This window comes from Lonchura striata, chromosome 4 (genome assembly GCF_050655825.1).
Source record: "Lonchura striata isolate lonStrDom1 chromosome 4, ASM5065582v1, whole genome shotgun sequence".
Lineage (NCBI taxonomy): Eukaryota > Metazoa > Chordata > Aves > Passeriformes > Estrildidae > Lonchura > Lonchura striata.
The window spans coordinates 42710197-42729448 of NC_140706.1; the positions used below are offsets into that span (position 1 = coordinate 42710197).

The 19252-nt window shown below is 41.3% G+C and overlaps 1 protein-coding gene across 17 annotated transcripts in view; it reads right to left on the bottom strand.

Annotated features, from left to right (window-relative positions):
- The window catches only part of LOC116183568 (toll-like receptor 2 type-2), a 77474-nt gene that overhangs the window by 40539 nt on the left and 17683 nt on the right, over positions 1-19252 (bottom strand). For 2 of the 17 annotated variants that reach the window (XM_085578033.1, XM_085578049.1), the window contains exon 3: positions 16688-17013. The exons of the other annotated variants lie outside the window; for them this stretch is intronic. The gene's annotated coding sequence lies outside the window, so the exon portion shown is untranslated. Of the gene's footprint in view, positions 1-16687; positions 17014-19252 lie in introns of those variants that run through there. 17 annotated transcript variants of the gene reach the window in all.

Below are 19252 nucleotides of genomic sequence, written 5' to 3' on the forward strand. Positions count from 1 at the left end.
TACAGATACTAAGTTGTCCTACAGCAGCCATAGAATTATCTTAATTGGGCTGTCCTAGAAGGCAGCAGTACTGATGCTGATGAGGACAGGCAGGTCACAAGTTACTCGCTCTGGGGTCATGTTAAGGCCAAGACCATATAACAGACTTTTGCCAAATTACTTAAATGTATAAAGACATACCACCTATGATCAACAGTGCCCCGTCTTAAAGAAAAACCTCATACCACATTCCCCTTCACAACATAGACACAGTTACACCAGCAAAAAATCCTGTTCATATCAGGAGAAGAACAAACTTAACTGGCAAACATTCAATTTTGCTAGTATAATCAGTGTCCTGGACTAAGAGAACCCTGCCATACAGATGCCCTACTGATCAAGCCTCCTGCATATGGCCCTTGGCTGAATCACTGGGACTGTCCACTCTCAAGGTGAATTGATAGGGGTAGGATTACCTTTCAGATAAACAGGATTTAGGCAAATGTGAAAAGTAATGGGATTCACCTTTTCACAAAGTTCCATTACCTTGTTCTAACAGTATTGTATTTAAAGATGGGTCATATCCGCCTCACCAAGAAGTGTCAATGTTTGTTGTACAATTTCTAGTGGTGTAAAAACCAGACATCGCAAACTATTCAACTGAAAATTAGGATTTTAAAGTCACAGCCTGAGGAAACTTCACCTCTCAGATACTGGCAATGAAGGAAACACATAAATTTTTACTCTTGCTCAAAAATAACTGAAAATCTTTGACTGTTCCAGGAAAATAGTGAGATAAACATATAGCAAAAATTATCAGAGCCTGTTACTTCTCATAACTGTGTCACATATACTTCAGAGTAACTTCATTACCTGGTATGATTCACTCCTAACGAAGGTCTTTTTGCAATTTATGAAAAAGGGCAACCCGCTGCTGCATTTCTTAGACACTTTTTGTCTTTCTCTAAATAAAACAAAATTTTTATGCAGCCCATTATGTAGTTTCCATTGTATTTGCTTTCATAAAAACTATAAAAGCAGCTGACTACAATGGATTAGTTTAAGAACAATAATAATGACACTTGATGTTTATACAGAAGTTTCCATTTAGTTTCTCAGACTGCCTTCACAAAAATAAGCGTTAATATCCTTTTGCAGATCAGGAAAATAAGGCACAGTGAAGTGAAATAACTCATTCAAAACCACCCAGCAAGTCTTTTACAGTCAAGAAAAACAAAATATTTTTTTCTTTAAGCTTTATGCTCTAATCACTAGCCCACAGCAATCAGAATGATGCATAATCAAGGCAACACTTAGATTATAATTTGAAAGTATAACAGCAACCAAGTCTCCCTCCAACTTCTTCCCATAAAATGTGTAAAAAAAAAATCTGCCCAAATTCAAATTTAAAACCCATCAGCAATATCCCACAGTGTTTTCCTTTCTTTCTTATTGATAGTTCTCTTTATCCTTTAACTATTTCTTAATCCTTTGTTTTCTCCCTCACTTCTCATTCACTTCAGACACCCACAGAGAAGCCACCCAGCCCCCCTCTTACCCTCTCATACAGACACTTTTGCCCTCAGAATGGTTTATTAAAGGGTTCGTGCAGTTTTACTACACACAAGCCACAAAAATCGAATGGCCAGCTTAAAACTTAAAAAGACCCATGGAGAAAATCCAGCAAGAGGTGTGTAAATTTAATTAATGATTTTCTCTGAGGACAGGAGGGCAGTTAGATGCCACAGGGAGCATCACAGACACATTGTGATCGGCTCAGGCCACTAGACCTATTCTGCAGCAGGAGAATATAGTGATATTTAAGGAATATGGGAATATGTGAGCAAGAATGAAGAATAAACAGGTAGAACACACATTCCCTTGGTGACCAGGTCTCCTGTATATCTCCCTGTTGTTATAACCCTTTGTTCTCCAATCTTGGGCTATAAAGTGCCTCTCTCAACCCTCTTTCAGATGTCTCTGCCTCTCTTCAGCCATCAAGGGCATCAACCAAGAGCAGAGCCTCCAAGACTCAGAAAAGGATCACCACATTGTACCCTAGGTGCCTGCTGGGACAAGAACATCCCCCCTGCAGCCAGCAGAGCAGCCTGGCTTTGGCTGCTTTGTCATCCCACTGCCATCCTCACCAAATGTACCAGCTCTGACAGCCTTTGCCACCTAGCCACAGCTGGCAGTGCCACAGGAAGGGCGACGGATTCACTGCTACCAGAGCAGTAGGCAGCCTTCCTTAGGCTGGGCAGCCAGGCTTTTGTTATTGGAGCCAGGAGCTCTTATTTCTAGGCTTCAGAGACCTGCCTTTATGATTTATCTGAAGTTGCTTTCTTATCAGCAGATGTAGTTTTAGCACAGCCTGACTGTCTGGTGAAACAACCACAGGAATGGATCTTGTTTGCCTCTGTACGAAGAGGAGAGTGCAAGATATTCACATCACAGGAATCCAAGACCCCAAGCTCTCTTGCAAACATAAATTAGCCCCCACTATATCCCTTTGGGGTGAGTTTAATAGAGTAACATTTTCCAAATGCATCAACTGCTTTCAGGGTGAGCCATGGGCTCCTAAATCACCTAGATGCTTTGGAAAATATTAGCAGCTATCCCCCACTGGAGTTAAAGCCAGTTGGCTGGGGTCAGCCAGCAAGCCTGTCACCCAGCCAGGAGGAACACCTCAGCAATCAGCCAGCCAGCCCATTGCTCTCACAACTGATCAAAATAACCAACCAACACAGAAAGCTGCACTGTGGAGCAGCTGATGGAGCAAATTTCAAAACCAATCACCACACACATAGAGCAGCTGTCCAGCCAGAAGGACCAGCACAAGTCAGAGGTATGCACAGTGTCTTACAGGACAGACACAAAAAAAGAACTTATATACCTTCTAAGACTCACAATAGGGCAATATTATTAATGCAGCTCTTTCAAAATCCAGATGCTGCAGATCATCCTTCTGGAGGTTTTCAGACCACAAAACGATGCTGGAGTTATGGAGAATTTTCTGTTTGGACACAACAGATTGCAATTAGAGGCACAGCCAAAACTTGCAGCAATTGGCAGATTTAGGACTGATCTAAGAAAGTAGCAGAAATGCTAATTTAAGAACACTTTCAGCTTTCCAGATCTTTGTTTTCAGGGCTTAACCCTGACAGTCTTCATTAGACATAAAACTTTCCATATGGAGCTGCTATGGAAGGACAATTAAAAAGTTTTTCAGTGATACCTGTTTTTATCAGGCAAGAGATAACCAATCCTTCCCTTGCAATTTCCCTGCATTGTTAGTTAAATTCAAATCCCTAACATTGTCTAATTGCCTTTTTTGTTATGTGAATCTCCAGCCATGCACCATAGGGAACCCTGGCGGGTTACACACTGAGACAGGTGCTTTAGTGGCTGCAGGGCTCACATCATTAGGCACACACAGAGCTATTAATCATTTCAGTGTATTCTGAGGCACAAACCTGAATTAAGCCAGGCCACTTTCCTAAGAAAAACAATAGCTTAATTGTAACAGGTAAGGCAAAAGCATTTTGAGAGGTAGAATTTCAGGAACTAGGGCAACTCCCCCAGAAAATGAATCAGGAAAGACAAGAAAATACACCATATTTAAGAATTAGGAAGTTTAATCATTGTTGTCAGCAAGGGAAGAAAAATAATTTGAAGATAATCTATTGTCCTCACACAGCCTCTTACCTTCAGATGTTGAATTCCTTGATATGGGAAAAGTTGTCACATTTACATTCTGTGATCTGTAGCACTGAAATCATTCTAGTGATATGAATGGCGGGTTGTTTGGGGTTTTTTTCACACAATGGGGAGTTTTAAATAGAGATGTATTTTCAAAAGCATCTACTAAAGCACAAGTTCAAAGATTTCAAAAGTATTCTTAGATTTTGATTTTTAAAGTAACTTACACAACAGAAGGAGGGAAAAAATAACTTTGTTGGAAACAACGTATGGAGGCATTTAAAATCCTGTTAGATGCCTACAAATGCTTATCTGTTTTGTGAAGTACCCACATATATTTAAAAATCTGACTGCAAGACATCCTTAGAGTTTAATGTACCTGGGACACCCAGGGATTTTGGAAATGGGACCTAGACTGCTGAAAATATTAGCAAGTAGTGGTATTATAATCTATCCCACACATGTGAAATGATACATTTGTCTTTACTCTTTGGTTTCAGCATTTGACTAGAATATGATACTTACTTGAAGAGCTGAAACAAGACATCTTTGCTTCCCCACAGAAACAGACCTTGTGAATTCATCAGGTACCTCTGGAATTCTAAAGCTAGTTCCGCCTTCACAAGAACACACTGCATGGAAATCAGTCCCTCGATTCAGAACTAAGCTTTAGAAACCTTGCTAGGAAGATTAGCACTCTTCTCAACTTTGTACTGCTCCATTAAGTAGATGAACAAGAAAAGATTTGTATTAAATACTTCTGTCTACAACACAATACAACTGGAAGCTACATTAACTGTTAAGACTTGCCTTGCAACTGCTGCACCTCACTAGTACATAGCAAGGAGTAGTATAAAAGTCAGAAGTATAGGTAGAGTCAAACAATCAGAATATTTTGAATTGGAAGGGACCACAAGGATTATCAACTCTGACTCTTAAGTGAATGGCTCATACAGGAATGAGACCAGTGAAGTTGACATTATTAGCACCATGCCCCAACCAGCTGAGCTGATCTCAAAATGAATAAAAGAGACACATTTCCTCGCATGTGAAACTCAAAAGGATCACTGGAGACATCTAGAATGTGGATTACAATATAGCACATCTATGCTGGTAACGTGCCACAACCTACCTTAGGGTGAAGTTCACCCAGCAATAACTGCACTTATTGTTTGCATATTGCATCCAAATGTGAGCTGCTCCATAGAGCAACCATTTTCTGCACCACACTGCCACTGTGTGCTCCCACCATCTTCCTGGATCACACAAGGCAGACAGTGTGTGGGCTCAGCTCTTTTACCCAGCCCCAGATGAGCCCTGAATGAAAACAGCTGGATACCATGAGTGGCTTGTGATGAGTTTGGCAGGTGAGCAGGGGACCTACCTAGTTCCATAGCAGCACCATCTCCATGTCTACGCGGGGACCGAGCGATGCAGGTGACACAGGGAGGTCACATAAAGTGCACCTCAAAAACAGCCCAGACATTTGCAAGGAAACAAGTGTATTACAGCAGGCTCAGTCTTGATTTGCTGTTGTGGCTTGCCCAGCATCAAGATAAGTTGGCAAGGGCAGCTAAAGTATAATTTGCAGTACCAACTTCATCTTGGTGTAGCCTGTCTCTGGAGCACATTGAAGGGTCCCCCAGGGACCTTCCCTTCATGACAAGGACCCAGGGCTGGGGTGCTGTTCCAGCCCCTGAGCTCCCACAAGCCAGGAGAGCAGCAGGCAGGAGATGCCAGTTGAATGACTATTGGCAGGGCAGGGCCCAGCACACCTGAGTCTTGGAGATGAAAAATATAGCTTTCCAGTCTTATGGTAGTCTTGATAAGGCTGAGCACCTCAAGGCCCAGGCTTGCAGCATTTGCCAGCTGAACTCTCCTCCTGCTTGTCTGTCTCTCACACTCATTCTGTCTTTGATCCTCTCAAGGAGAAAAAGGATCTAGAAGAATTTGTGGAAAACTTTACACACAGCAGTACTCAAAAAAAGAGATAAGAAGGAGGTGCTGGTGAATACTGTAATGGCATAATCTACTTCAGTGGGAGATTCTCGTCTGGCTGATGCATTTCATTTCTGACACACTATTGAAAGGATAGTGCAGAGACAGAGGTTAAAAAAAAAGGGAGGGGGGGGCAAAATTTGCCAGGGAATTTGGTACCAACACATATTCTAGGTGGACTTAATGAACTGTGAAATGATGGCCTAGAGCTGGTCCTAGGGAAATAAGCAGGAAAATTCAATATACATTAATAGAAACGGAGGCACCAGCATTGACTATTTTGAAGTCTGTGACTGTTCAACAGCAAAAGAACCTATTTTCTAATTTTCATGGTATGTATAAGTCAAGGACACCAAGGATCCAGAAGAGCCACTCCTGCTCAAACTCCAAGTAGAAGAGAAGCATTGTGAGTAGATTTAATGGAGCCCTACTGAAGCCACTGCTCTAAAATAGCTGATAGCTAAAATGCAATAGCTCACTGAGTCTGAATAAAAGGTATATATATACAAATGCAATAGCAAAAGTTATTGGGAAGAAAAAGCATCAACCTTGATTGTCATTGTGTGGGCATATAATGAGGTGGAGAAGGGACTGTGGTCAGGATAAAGTCATTCTCATAGTATAGTGTCAGGCAACTGGCTAAGTGCAAAGCTGCCCAAAGTTCAGTGAAGTCAGCCTGGTGACATGTGGAGCAGATGCTGAAAGCCTGACAGCTGGAAATGTTGGAAGCACTTGTCATCAAAAGGTGGCAGGAAGCTTATGTCAGCTGGAAAAGAGCCTGGATGCTTGTTGCTAGGGCAGCGGAGAGGGTTTTGACAGATAAAAGTGTTGGTGAGCAACGACTAGAGATAAGAGTGCAGATCCCTGGGAAGGCAGAGGAGGGCTGGTTCTTCACGTTTATCTTTAGTGATAGGGATACAAAAGGTCACTGCAAACCCCCAGTTTGGGGCAAGGCCTTGCATGGTCCTCAAGTCGTCTGCCACAAGCTTAACCCTAGAAGGGAATTGTTAGTGTGACATTTCATGCTCATTCTCAGTGCTGTGGTATAAATGCTGCAGCAAGCAGGGAGGATGCAGATAGGAAAGAAAGAAAAGGGTGTGGGGAAGAAAATATTCATCTTTGGGAAGAGTTAGATTTGTTAAACTTGACCTTGAAAACCTGAATGACAAAAGTTATGTCCGTGCCTGGCAAAACACCTTCTTTTTGTATTTTACTTTCGTCTAGACACATTCAGGGTAAAGAACAAAGACATAGCAGACTTGTCCTAAGTAAATCTTCTTTGGTCCTGTAAAAAATAGAGGAGAAAAAAGACCCAAAAGTTTTTTATTGGGCTAGCTAAATCACAAGTATGTTAAAGAACAGGAAGAAAACCCAAGGTCTATCAAAAAATGCACAGTATTCAGCAAGACTGAAAAATAAAACCTTGTTAGCTGCTGGTTTCAGTCCAGATCCAGCAAAAAAACCAGAAAACAACAAAAAATAGAAATCCTTTTGGAAGTTTTTTTTAAACAAGTTTTCCCAAATGTAAAATATTGCTCAGAGATTTTCCAGAGCAAGAGCCTCTTCAAAAAACATTATAAAAGTTACAGTATTGATAGCAATTTCAGATAAATGGAACACCCAAGGTCTTTGTCAATTTTCACACTATGAGAAGTTTCATTAATCAAGTACAGCTGGCTGAACATTTTTTTCATTATATGGTTTACTGGTTTGGATGACTGAAATAAATTGGGGAAATTCACCTAGCGCTGTTTCCCTTTCATTTCCAAGGTTGGCAGTGGACATTTCTGAAACTATATATTCCAGTTTTGGTAACAGATTTGCACACTGTCATTAGCTATACTCACTCATGCATGCCCAAAGAGATGAGTGAGACAAGATGGCAAACACTTGTTCAGGTTGTGGGAGACCCTAATTCTAATCTGTCCTCTCTGCTCCTCCATGTTCCTTGTCTCAGTTCACATTGAGACCTTAACCAGTAACCAGAGAATTTGGTAACTATACATTCAAATGGGGAGTATGCTCCAAATTATATGAAATTATAGAATAAATTGGCTGTGTTACTCACTTTGCACAGCAGTGAGAGGACATGAAGTAGAAGTTCAGAGCTCTTCTCTGATCCTTAGGCTCTCTCTTGCCTCTGTAGGTGATGTGTGCTATGGTCCCACATCAGACTCACAGAGAAGACTCAGCACAAGAAATCTGACCCACAAATTCTGATTTACTTGCTTGACCCATTTGGATTATTTTTTTTTAATCTAGATATCCTAGGAAAGAAACAGAGCTCCACCTCAGAATACTTTATTTCCAGCATTAAGACTTTCACCAAGTGTTAGGCAAACATTTTAATTAAAAGTTTGAAGTGTTTTTGAGCCTCTAATTTAAGTTGTTAACATCCCAGGTAAATTGCCCCACTCACTCAAACAGCAGATAAAATGGGAGAGCTGGGACTACTTCCCTCTCATGTTTATGATCCAATCCTTTTCTTTTATTAAATGTACATGAAAACCAAATGAAACAGTTTGCCAGGTGTTAAAAAATGTTTCTATAACCTCAAATCAATCTTTGTGCTGTGCTAACAATTCTAAAGAAATTAAGTTTCCATTCAGTCCATAACGTTTTCTTTGCTGCTCAGCTGCCAAAATATTTTAAATCCAGCAACTATTTGCACAGCCCTATAAATTAGGTTTACTAAAGGAAACAATTAGCAAGCCTGTAGCTTACAGGAATTTCAGTTGGTACTGCTACAGTGCATTGTTTAAGTAATTAGAAAATTATTTCAAGTATTGTAAGTATTTGCAACACAAATCTCGTGTGCATAGATGCTGTCCCATTAATAATGGAAGCTATAAAAAGCTTGAAAAGCTAGTCTGCAGAGGAGGTCACATGCTTATTATTAGTCTAACCAGTGTATGCTTCTCATTGTTACTGAATACCAACATTAAAATAAAATAGGAGCATACAGGGAAATGTGCTTCTGTGCTGCTAAATTTGGAAGAAATCTAAAGATATAGATGTGTCACATGCTATTGAAGTTTAAACAGACGAAGATCTGGATAAAGATATGAACATAATAATTACTAAAGTTAAGGTGTACCACTGAACTAGAGTTCTGTACGAAATACTTAGTGGAGCTATAAAATCAGTAGCAAGATATCATTAAACCAAAATGAGTTTCCAAGTGAATGCCTATTTCCAAATGGAAATAGCATCAGTCATAAATGAGATGCTTTAACCACAACTTAATACTCTCTACTATCTTGAAATGCAATTAATCTGCTAAAAGACAGGAACACTTCCAATAATGATTAGCAGCCTTAAAAAATCCTGCACCTCCGATTTAGCTATGAAGCTCTAGAGATGGGCTAGCAGCCAGATGTTTATAAACTCTTTTCAGGTCACAATTTAGTTACGGTTACAGGGTTAGACAATGTACTCTCATTTAGCCCTCCAACTGACTAGCTTAACCATTATCTGTCACTACACTGGGCATATGCACCCTGCTGGCTGCCACTGTCCAATGCCAAGTCATCTATTTCCCCGCTACTGCACGGCCGAGGCTGCTCCATTCATCCCCTAGACAGCCTCCTTTCAGGGGAGCATTACAGGCTCAACAGACCTCTTTGTTGGAGTTCTATTTACACCACCATTTTTTGTTACTCGGATTGTGAAAGGAAACAACAGGAGATGGAGAGGAGACGGACTGCTAACACAGTGGACCAGAAGTCATCAACCTCAGCTCTTTGAAGTGATGTGCACAGTAAATACGGAAACTATACCAATACGTGAAATAACCTGGTGGTCTAAGTGCAGTTCCCAATAGACCCTCGGATCTATATCTACAAGAAGTCAGCATCATAATCAGCAATAACTGGCAACCTTCCCCACTATTTATAAAGAGCTGCAGTGTAATTATTCACTCAGCTCCCATTGATTATAATGGGATTTGGCTGGATAAATCCCCATGTAGCTCTTTGAAAATTTGGGAGCTTTAGGGCAGTTGCTGCTCCGAGGTGTAAAACCTTACACACATTCAGATGGAATGCGCTCCCTTCTGAACACAGCTAAAACGCAGCAATAAGCGCTATGAGCCCTTGACTTGATTACTGCTGTCTGCAAGCTGCTGTGAGATAGAAATGCACCTCCCTGCAGCAGGACAGCACAATGACCATGTGCCTCCGGGGCAAAGGAGCGCTGGCACATGCCAAGCTTTGAAGATGTGTTTAATTCCCTTTGACTTCCACACGACTAAAGCACACACATGACTGCTCTGTGGCATGGATTTCAGCGTGTGACCCAGGACGTAAGGCATACAGCAGTGCTCCTGAGGCCTCGCAGCAGCTTCAGTTGTCAGGTTTTATTTGGGGAAGCTGTTCTGCACACACACCAGGCTGCTCAGCTGCTGCCTCCCCAGTGAGCCATGGGCTGGCTGCTCCTTGCCCACACCACAAAGGCTTTTGCAGCCACATTGCTCCACTCTGTTGACTTCAGCAGGAGCCACACCATTTCAGTGAGTGCTGCAGCACCAGGGCTTTCTATACTGAGGTGACAGACACAGTGTGTTGAACCACCAGCTGAGCAGGCACAAAGGGCTTAGAGAACTAACTCTGTGCCTTTCAGGCAGTTATCCTATGCCAGATAGCAGGTCCATTAAAGGTACATGTGTATCACTCATTTCTTTGCCAAACTCTGACTTAAATACACCTGTTACTTCCCAGCCCTGTTATCTTCATTATTTAGTGCAGCACCTTATCATACAGCTTCAGCTTTCTCCCTCCTACTCCTTCCTGACCTTCCCTGAATGGCAGCTCTGTGCCTTGTTGGTTACCAGATTTTAAGCTTGCAAGGCCATGGCACCCTGGTCCCACTGGCCATGATATCCATCGGCCCTTCCAGCACTTTCCACTACCATCTTCCAATCCAGTGATGCCTTAGACAAAATAAACATCACCAGAGGCAAAGTTAATGTTACTTCTCTGTGACAACCCTCTCCTATTTCTATAGTGCGAGAGATGCCAAACAATGGTGGTGTGGAAGACGTGCTGCATTTACCATGGCCTACAACCAGTCTTGCAGAACATTTTACTGGTGCACAACTCCAGGGGTTCTGAGATGATGATATCTCGCCTGCTTTCACTTTATAAAATACACATTTTTTTATTTCCTTTTTCAAACAACAGCAAAAAATGAAATAGAGAAGCCTAGTATGTAAAAATTTTTAAATTACTAAGAGAAAGTATGTTGTTATTACAGAAAATTTTCTCTTCCTAAACCAGGCACATCACTGGGGAAACAAGGGACTGGTCCTTGAATTTGCATTATTTGAAGTAAAGAGGCTTTCTTCACTAATTTTTGCAGACTTGAGGAAAAAACACATTTTAATGTCCTGCTTTTTGGCAGATTAATTTACTATTTCTTGTCTGGTGTGTTTTGCTGCTTTTTAAGAACACCTTCACAACCTAGAAGTGTTCTTCTTTTACCTGACGCTATCCAGAAACTGGACATAAAATAGACAATGTACAGACCAGTGTGTTTGTGTGCATGTTTCAGTGCATGGAAATTTGCACTTTTAATTTTAACCAGTGCAAATGACAACTAAAAGCAATAGCCTTTCAACTTTTCCAAAAAGAGTTCCCATTTTTGCATTTTATGGGGTAGTTAGAAAAACAAACTTTTATTGCCTGTAGAGGGGAACAATTTTCAGTAATTTGAGCTTATAGTGAAACCAGCCGATCTCCATCTTGCTTTATCTGTATTGCTTTATTCTTTGATCATAAATGTATCCAATTAATATTTTTATGCTATTTTATTTTTGTAGTAAATTGTATGCATCATGAGATAAGAAATATACTAGTTACTATTATTTTCCCAAGGTTTTCCTTTCCAGTACAGTATTGTTTTGTAGTAATCACACTCAGGATTTTCCAAAGTTATCTGACAGAACCAGCCTAGAGCTTCAGCAATTCTGACATTCCTGCAAAAGTTCTAAGAACAAAAACAATCCAATTTTTTTACTTCCTAGGACCCCCAGAATCCAGCCTAGTCAGTCAGAAAAAGTTGTTATCTTGTAGGGCTAGAGCAAACCTTTGAAGCATATCAAGCTTATGAGAACACAGACAAATCCAGAAAAGCATTTTTTTTTTTAGGGGAAAGCTCAAAGAATAAAATTTAAAGTGTTTGTTGTGTTCTGTTGATTGGTGGGTTAAAGATAACAACTTACAGAGCTGCCTGGCCATCAAGAGGTTGGGATGGAAAAACAGAGCCCATGATGTTAATTGCACACTATTTAAATTTGGCTTAGACTATCTTACACAGCTCCTTGCTTTTGATTAGATTTCTGCCAAGTGTTCCGACTCTTTTGTTTGGTAAGTGCTACAAAGGTATGGCCTGCACAGGCTGAGCTTGGGTGCTGTTGGTTTATGCAGAAACATTCCTCTATCACCCAGTCCCGTTTTGGCTGCCCACTCCTGTTTCTTAAAACACTGTAGAAAGAAAGGGAAAAGTAGGATAACAACCTAAAACTTTTCCCTTGAACATTTTGTCAGAGGTATATTCTCTTTAGACCTCTATGTTTTATAAAAAGAGATTCTGCTGATTCTTCTGATTCTGATTCCAAAGAGCACTTAGAAATATAAACCAACTACTATTATAACAGAAAATCATCTAATGATTTAAGAGTATTGCAAAGATTTTGATTCATATCCTGGGTTAAATGCCCAGTATGGAAGCCATACACTGAAACTGCATTATGTTATGACATGCAACTGACTGTATTGAAATATATACATATTTTAAAAATACTTACTTCTATGGAAATATCTGGGAAAAGTTCACCATACCACAGTGATTAGGGACTTGTAAAGGGTGGCCATCTCTTCAAGATCCTCAATAAGGGACTCAGAAGTGGTCAGAACAGGCCACCACTATTTTGGTGTTTTATGCTTCAGATAAAAAAAAATAAGTAATTACATGGCAACAGCAAACAATAATAAAGTTCAATTCGCTGCTGCCTTTGAGGAGGCTGCCCAAGAGATCTCTCAGGCTGCTTCCCCACAGCTGCTCATCAGGCACATGAAGCAAAGCCAGCAGGGAGAGTGATGAAGACACACGTCGTCCCTCATGTTTAGAACAGAGAGTGGAAAGGCCAACAGAGGCAGTCTGGGCTGCACTGGGTCAGATGGAACAGGGGCAGCCTTGTCCCTGGCTCTTGATGCCAGGCTGCCAGCACTGCCACCGAGACACTGCGGGCTTGGGTGGACACCTGGCAGTGGCACCTTCCTTCCTACCCGCTGCAGGGGTGTGACTGTCCCCATGGCTGTGGCATGGTCCTGGATTGAAGAGGTGGGCAGAGGGTGGCTGGAGAAAGGCTGGCAGTGCCAGGAGGGGTGGGGCAGCTGCGGTGGAGTGTCTGGCTGCAGCCAAGAGTGTGCAGGCTGCAGGGCTAAGAGGTGGTGCTGGCTGTGTGACGAGAAGCCACGTTTTCAGTTCTAGTGTCCCACAGGCTGGGAGGGAGCACAGGGCTTGGGGGAGGCCAGATGCACCCCAGGCATCTGCAAGAAGAGGCAGAGACAAGCCTGCACCTCTAAAGGAAAACCCAGTGCTCCTGCTCCTATAGAGGCACTCGTGCTTCTCAGCCCACTGGCTTGCCATCACCCATCCTTCCCAGCCCAGCAGGACTGGTCACTCTCTTATCAGCTCACTCCTGGGAACCAAGCACGTCAGGCTCTCCTCGGCTTCTGTGCGTTTTTCCTTTGCTCGTGAAGAATGGAGCCATCAAGAGATTTTCAACTATTTCCTGACCTAATACAGCTTTCACAGGATTTTACAGCAGATGGCAAGGGTGAGATGGTAGCTCTCTGTGCAACTCTATGCATTAATCAATATCATTAGTCATTACAACTGTAGTAGTATCAAAAAGCCCAGGCACAATTTTTGGGTAACGTTAATTCACATCTCATTAGCAAGTACATTTTACCCAGCCACCAGAAGAGAGGCCCTGACTGCACAAATGGTATCTAGTCTTTATCTGAGTCTGCTGCTGACAGACACTGTGTTTACAGGAGGGTTTTGCATTTACAGCAAATACTTTTTTGCTAGGATAGTTTGCCACTACTGAGTGGACACTGGTCAGGGCAAGTCATGCACATGGCCATACATTCACTGATCATCCATTGCACAATGATGGCACAAATCTCTGCTGCATCCAGGGATGCATTCTTTTCCTGGAGGCCAAATAAAATTTTCACTGTCACATCTAAATTCTGGCACAGATAGAAGAAAAGACAACCTTATCAGAATGTGTAGGGTTAAAAAAAAATCCCAACAAAACAACAAACTAAATAAACAACAAAAAGTCAGTATTTTCTATAATTTCCTCACTTTAATATGCTGGAAAGGAGTATACAATGCCATGAAATACTAGTAAATGGTCTGCTGTCTTTGCCATACAACTAATTTTATTAAGACACAGTTAACTGGGTTAACTCTCTACTGCGTTGACTCCTAGCTTGCTACAGAGTCAAATTATGGTGTGCAATGTTGAGTAAAGTGGGATCTAAACTATCCCAGGCAATTTCCAGTTGTATTGCACAGTGACAACAGACATCAGATTCAATTAGCAAGACATGAATGCATTTTCACAATCTGCAAGTTTTTTATCACTTGCTAGCTGGTAAACAAATAAATTATGCAGTGAGAATTGAAACACATCTCTACTTGGAGCTATATAATGTAATTGTTGTAATTTAATTCAGCTCTAATGAGATTAGAGTTTGCGGATGTGTAATCCAGTATTTTTGTAAAGATACATTACCATACATTTGAACTACAAAGGCAAGTCTGCTTTATCATATTTGCTGACTTGTCAACACCTTTACTTGTCTCTGCAAAAGTTTAGTGAGTGTTTTCTTTACCCTTGGTCCCTCAGTTTGATCCTCATGACCTTCAAAAGACATGAGATCAGGAGCTTCTTGCCTTACACTTTTTCTGACAGAAACAGGAAAAAGAGCTGAGAAAGAAGAATGGCTGTTGGACACCTGCATGGCTTTGAAGTTCCTGCTAGGTGAAGTTGAATCTTTCAATACTTAAATCCTTCTAAGAGTGTACATCTCTCCCCAAGTGAGTGGTGACTTGGATTCCCTGTTTCTCCCTTAGATGAGAAGAAAGTGCCATGCAGTCCTTTAAGGCAGATAGTAAAGGTGCAGCATATCCTTCAGTACGCAGGAACAAAACTCAAGGGCACATCACCCAGAGGGCTAAGGTGTATATGGCAAAAAAACAACATAAAGGGGCACACTTCAATTCCTAATAAGAATAACAGCCACCATCACATACAGACATTTCAACCAAAAAAGCAAACAAAACAAAACACCAAACCAAAAAACAATAAATATTTGTATAATTTCTATAGAAAATTTAAAGACATTTACATAATTGGAAGATTTGGGAGGAAAAACAAGAATCAAACACCATCTTCGATAATTACCTTCTCTAAGAGAACCAGTTTGCAACCAGAATTGAACTCATTATTCAGTGATACTCAGTGAACAATGAGAATCATTGAGTACTCAAACTCAACTTCTCAGCCTTTTTCTGTGTGAGCTATACCACAGGCTTTATAGTGCACCTGTACAGTAGGTGCATTAAAGCATCTGAAAGATCAGACCCAGACATTTTTGAGTAAGCCTAGTAGACACTCTATTTAAACTTCAGCTTGCTAATTTTATTGCAAGTGATTTTGCTCCCATATATTGAAGAAGTAAAAGAGAATTTGCTGCCACAGGAGGCCTGGAGAAGCAGTGAAATACCCATCCATGAAGATTTTAATAATTTAGCTTGACTCAGCCCTTATGTCCTTACTCTGATTTGTGTTAGTACAGATAAGGAAGTCTCTAGACTTTTGGTGTAGGTCTCTAGAATACTCCATCATTCCAGTTGGTCAGTCATTCTGAAGGAATTGCATGACCACTATTCCTGATATACTGCAAGTTCCTAAGCACTTTCCATGAAGAGGAAACTTAGCAACATATCCAGCAACTCATGAAACAAAGGGATTGGTGAGGGTGACAGGAAGAAAACTCTCATCTGGCTGTAGTTCAATATGAAGTTATAGCATTTGTTTTGAGGGCATTTCAGGAAAGGGATTTATTATCAGCAGAGGAACAATTGAAGTAAGGTAATTTACATATTGCTTGCAAATATTTTGATAATCAAATTATATGTTTATGGCAATACCAGAAACATTTAACACTTTTTTCACGGAAGTACGTTTAATAAGGAATTTTCTTTTCTTGAAAAACTGTACTGGAATTTCTATTATGTCAGTTTAATTAGTTCCTCAGAAAAACAAAATAGGGAGTGGCTTTACTGTGATCATTGTGAAGATTGCTGCTGCAGTACAATGTTTTCCTTAAGCTGCAATGAACACAATGCTTCCTGTCCTTGTAAGTCTAACTTAAAGAAATGATCTTTAGCCATCATCTTAAAACCTGCCTCTCCGGGGGACAGGTGGGAGAGGGTGGAGAGGAAAGCTTGTTACCTCCCTGTTTCCGCCTCACCTTTTCCTAGTTCCTTAATTACTTTTGACCTTAATGAGCCATCTCGGGCGCTGGGCTTGCCGGTGCGCTCCCCGTGAGGGGGCAGCCTTGGTTGCGCGCTGAGGGACCGCCGCGGCTGCTCCGAGATGCTGCCGAGCGCCAGCGCGCTGCCGGCGGGGCGGGGCAGGGCAGGGGATGCGGTGTGCCGCGGTACCCGCATGGGCTGCCAGAGGACACGGTCAGCGCTGGGGCCGGCAGGGCAGGGCAGGGGATGCGGTGTGCCGCGGTACCCGCATGAGCTGCCAGAGGACACGGTCAGCGCTGGGGCCGGCACCACTGCAGCGCTGCAGCATCTGCGCTCAGCACCCGTCATCTAACCACTTCCTCCCAAATGGAAGAAAGTGTGGCTACTATTGCACTTTTTCTTCTGAAGAAGGAATGGGGAAAGAGCCACACGTTTAAAACCCACATCCAGATTTCTGCAAAGTCAAAAGTTTTAATTGGTGCAAATTTTGGCTAACGTGAGATAGTAACCAATAGCAACAAAGAGTGGTTTGTGGCTTTTGCCTGGCTGCTTGCTCAAGTCTGGATCTCAACTGGTTTAACACTGGCTGTGTCTGAACAAAAAATGACACAAGGTCTGTGTCTGCAACTCGTCCAAGGCAGGCATCACACAGAAGGTTGCAGCTCCCTTCCAGGAATGGAGATAGTGCATGTCAGTCTCTCTAGCTTGATTTCAGGTTGCAGTGGAGGCGCAGTCAATGCACGCACAGATCTGTACGCCAGGAGGTGCTGCTGACTCCTGAAATGGAGGCCCAGAAGACACCAGGTCAGGGGGAAATTAACGTCCAGGTTAATTTCAGTCAAGCTCAGATGAAGAACAGAATTCTTAACTACAAGACCATGAGACTCTGATCTCACACAGAACCTTAGTCAGACTTAGATATGAAAAGAGATGGATTTATAGCTCTAAGACAATCCCTTCCTTCCTTAGGGGCTCGAGTAAACTTTAGAAGGAAGTGAAATATCCCTTACACTTCTCACTTTATATAGAAGGAAGCAGAAACAGGGCTTTAAGCTCTCTTCTGAGTTTCCATTTACTATGGATATTGCAGCCTTGCCTATTGCCCAGACTGTGCTTGTTCTGTGGAAACAAAGCCATTGTTGGTCCTACAACGTTAATGGCTTGTCAGAAAGAGCTGTTTTGGAGCTGTCTTGCTTAAGACAACATCCTTCTCAAGTTACAGGTGGGAGTCACAACACAGTCCTCAGGGATTACATCTAGCAAGACAACCAAGCCTCTGTGGAAAGCAGCAAGTCATGGCTTTTAGTCAGGTGGAAAATAGGTTTTATATAGGAAGAAAAAAAATTAATTGCCTAGGAAAGCCTGGAGGGTTCTAAAAAGCATGCAACTTGGTGTTGCCTTGGCATTATCTTCCTTAGCAGTATTAAAAGTTAAGTATGTATATTACAGAGAATCAACCACTGTCAACAAAAAAGCCTATAGCCTACAATTCTTATACTTCTCTTACTTGTGTAACTCAGTCTTCAGCAAATGAAGCTTCATTCCCAGCTATTAGTTTACAGGAGCCAGTCCCACCAACAAGGTGACATAAGCAATACAGGAAAAAATACATTTTTAAATAAGTTTAATCTAATTTAGGGAGGATCCCATATAACTATAACCATGCAACACTAATAAGACTTTTTGATGGTTTTCATATTGCATTTAAAAATAAACAAAATATCTGCGCCAGAAACATCTTGGGGCCTCAATTTCCAGTGTGTAGCTGTATAGCAGCATCAAAGGCTCCGCCTCCTGTAAAAGAGGAACTAAAGAGAGCTTCTTTCAGTAAAAATAGCATCACCAGAAGCTGAAGTTCACTTTAGACTGAGTTTTCACAGTTCTGCTTCATGGTCTGTTTAGTTGGGAGAGTAATGTCTTCTCACACCTATCATCTATCTGTGAATGAAGTTACTTTACAATAGTGAATTCTGGTTACCATGGGTCTCTGCCAGTAGAAGGTTTATTGCATTTATTCCATGTTAGATAATTCAAGAGTTACCAAAACAGCTTCTAAGTTTGTGTGTTAAGTAGTAACTGCCCTAGTGTTTCATATCCAGATACTTTTGTATAGTTTTCTAACACACTGTTAATCTCCTTGCATGAGCTTACTTTCTTTAAAAACATGTAATAAAGCAATGCTAAAGTCAAACATTTCTACCCGTAAAGTAACTGCCAAAATCTGATCCCTATATTTCAAAGACTAGAAAATAGGACAAAGAGTAAGAGACTAAATTGGATGATTAATGAGATAAATGAAAAATAACTAGCATACATTTTTTATCAGGTAAGAAAGCCTTCTGATTCAGGAGCAGAAAATGTAATGATGATCGTATTTAGCACTTAAACAGCTTGGTTAATGCATACAGGAAATTGTCCATTTGAGATGAATACAAACAGAAAAAAATATCTTCTGCGCCCCTAAGTATAGACAGGTCTAGACTTCTTCATTGCTGTTCTTGCAGGTGGCAATTATTATTCTTGCATTCATGTGCATATAGCTTTAGTTTGATTTGGTGAGAAACGTGGAAATAAGTCGAAATTTCAAAAACAACCATATACTCATTTGGAAACAGCTCTCTGCTTCTGCTTGCTTACAGATTTTTTTTACTTGCCACCCAGCCTTTGCCTACTTGGTTTATGCCTGTATGGTTCACATACTGATTGCACAGCAGAGTGTATAATACTGGAAGAGAAAACACCAAACACCTTCCTCTGCACACAGCAACATTTGCATCTTTAGGAGCAAAACAAAAGGCAAATCAGATGAAGAGGTAGGACTCACTATTTTCAGTGGGAGGGGCAAACTTAAGGCTCCCTTTATCTGATCAAAACCAGCTTTCTTTTCCATTTTCTGTTCCAAGAGCCCAAACGAAGCAAGTAGCCAGCCCTCCATTGCATATCATGGTTTAGTACACAGCATCAGCTGGCAAAACTTTCTGTCTCAGTTTGATGTCATGGTGGGTCTTTGCATATA